At 38.7% G+C, this 2,549-nt stretch overlaps 1 non-coding gene across 1 annotated transcript; it reads right to left on the reverse strand.

Moving 5' to 3' along the window:
- Window positions 1–1,952: 1,952 nt before the first annotated feature.
- LOC148297693 (small nucleolar RNA R71) lies at window positions 1,953–2,059 on the reverse strand. The gene has a single exon (XR_015833293.1). It is a non-coding gene; the product is annotated as a small nucleolar RNA R71 (small nucleolar RNA).
- Window positions 2,060–2,549: the final 490 nt, after the last annotated feature.

The following is a 2,549-nucleotide window of genomic DNA, read 5'->3' on the forward strand; positions in this document are numbered from 1 at the left end:
GATGACCTATGGCTGCTGGTGGGATTTATTAGTGCAGCAACCAATTCTGATTATCTAAATACAAGTGTTGTATGCATTAGTCATATTCAATTCAGAATTCCCCTTTCCTTCTCCCTATAAATACCACTTCCATTCCACATCCCAGATACAATTCACTTCATCCATTACTTCCATACACACATTCAGATTCACCACAAAGAGAGAGAGAGAGCTAGCTGCAAAGGAGGGAGAGCTGGGAGCTGTCCTGGAAACTACCTTGCTGCCACCAGCTAGTTCTTCTATTCTCTTTATTCTACCTATGTATTTCTTATCTTCTGTATTCATAATTATGTTTAACTAATCCATTTTGTTAGGGCTTAGGATGAAGCCCTAGTCATGAATATTCAATGTTATGGATGATTTCATAGTTAATTGATTTCCTTGCTTTCATTATCAAGTTGTTAATCTCCAGCTTATTATGTGCTTGATGTATGTTTTCTTGGAGTAGCTAACTAGGATTTTATGCATCTAGCACAGGTTGGGAAGGGGTTTAGATTCACCAATTCTACTCTCCTTTCACAAGCAACACATGAATGGCCTAAGAATCATTCAAGGGGTTAATAACCATAGGTTGACTAGGACAGATACCATGTTCTAGGACTTGTGTGATTATCATATTCTCAAGGAACTTAATGACTCTTATATGCTTTATTCTAAGTAGATACCATGCTTAGGTTGCATATTAGAGATCACGTGTTGTGTAGATACCATGCACAATTACATGCCTTAGGAGAATCATGCATCCTGCACCTAGATACCATAGGCTTGTATGCGATAATCTATTGTTAATGAAGCTTGAGTCAATTTCTATGCATTCATAACTTGGATAGGAAGACTAGTGGTAGATTCCAAGGCTCTAACACTTCTCAATCATTGTTTCACAACTTGTTCATTGCTGCCATTGTTTACTTCCAGCACTTCCATTTCATTCTCTTGTTTTCATTTAAACAACAAAAACCCCCCATTCGAGTGCGTGTGTGGTGCTAGGATTCTGTCCTAGACCTTGCCAATTGTTAGTTAGTTTGTTTCTTTGTTTTCAGTTTTTCCATCATTCTAAGTAGTTTAACTTGCAACCAAGTTACCATTCTCCGTGGGATCGACCTCGTATTTCATAAGCTATACTATAAATGGTTCGTGCACTTGCGAGAATTGAAGTTTCTATTTTTAATAACTCATTTTAGTTGTTAGGAATAGGCTCAACAAGTTTTTGGCGCCGTTGCCGGGGAACCGGTAACGATGGTGCTATAGTTAGATTACTTTGAGTGTTTTTGTTTTTGTTTCCGTTGGTTTTTATTTCTGTATTCTGTTTTTCTTTTTAGTTGTTATCTCCATTTGAAGGCACTAATTGGTTTCTTGTGTGTGCATATATGTCCGAATCTGATTCTGAGCCAATTTCACCAGGAACTTTTGCTGTACGTGTTGGTTTGAGGAGGAATTATAGTTCTTTAAGTGCTGAATCTGAGAGCTACGAATCTGAAGGTTCAAGCAAGATGGCAGAGATTCCAAACAACAACAATAATGATGAAGGAGGTGGTGCGCTTGTTGTCCAACCTAGGAAACCCCTGCGTGAATTTTCCATCCCCAAAGTCACTGATCAACCTTCGTGCATCGTCTATCCTCAACTCACAATTGACAGGTTTGAGCTTAGAAGTGGTATGATTCATCTTCTTCCAACTTATTATGGTAATACCACTGAGGATCCTTACATGCATGTTAAGCAATTCTTTGAAATATGTGCTACAATCAAAATTCAAGGACTTGATGATGAGCAGATTAAGATGAGGCTATTCCCATTCAGTTTAAAAGATAAGGCTAAGTCATGGTTATACTCTTTGCCTAATGCTTCAATTCGTACTTGGGATGAGCTTTCTAATAAGTTTTTGCAGAAATTCTTTCCAGCTCAAAAGACTAACAAGATTAGAAAGGAAATTCTTGGTTTCACACAAAGAGAAGGAGAAGCTTTTCATGAATGCTGGGAGAGGTACAAGGAGATGATGAGTTCTTGCCCACACCACAATATAGAGAGTTGGATGCAAATGCAATCTTTCTATGAAGGTTTGCTTGATTCCGAAAGGATGATGGTAGATGCAACAAGTGGAGAAGGACTGATGAACAAAACAGCAGATGAGGCTTTTACTCTCTTTGAATCTTTGAGTACCAACTCTCAACAATGGAGCTACAATAAAGGAAGAGGAGCTCCTATGAAAGCTGTGGTCTCTGAGGTAAGTACTAATAATGAGATTAATGCAAAACTTGATGTTATGTGTTCTTTGCTTCAACAGGCAGTGACTGGCCCTCTAGGAAGCAAAGAGGAAGTTCAAGACCAATCTTTTGCAAAGCACATGCTAGAGCAAGCAAATGCCCTTCAAGGAAGGAATCCTCAGAATGATCCTTACTCAAACGCATACAATCCGGGGTGGAGAAATCATCCTAATTTCAGGTGGAGCAATAATTCAAATGTGCAACAATCTCAAGGACCTCCCCCAGGATTTCAAATACAACAAAGGCAA

This window comes from Prunus avium, chromosome 1 (assembly GCF_965620075.1).
Source record: "Prunus avium chromosome 1, drPruAviu1.hap1.1, whole genome shotgun sequence".
In the NCBI taxonomy this organism is placed as follows: Eukaryota; Viridiplantae; Streptophyta; class Magnoliopsida; order Rosales; family Rosaceae; genus Prunus; species Prunus avium.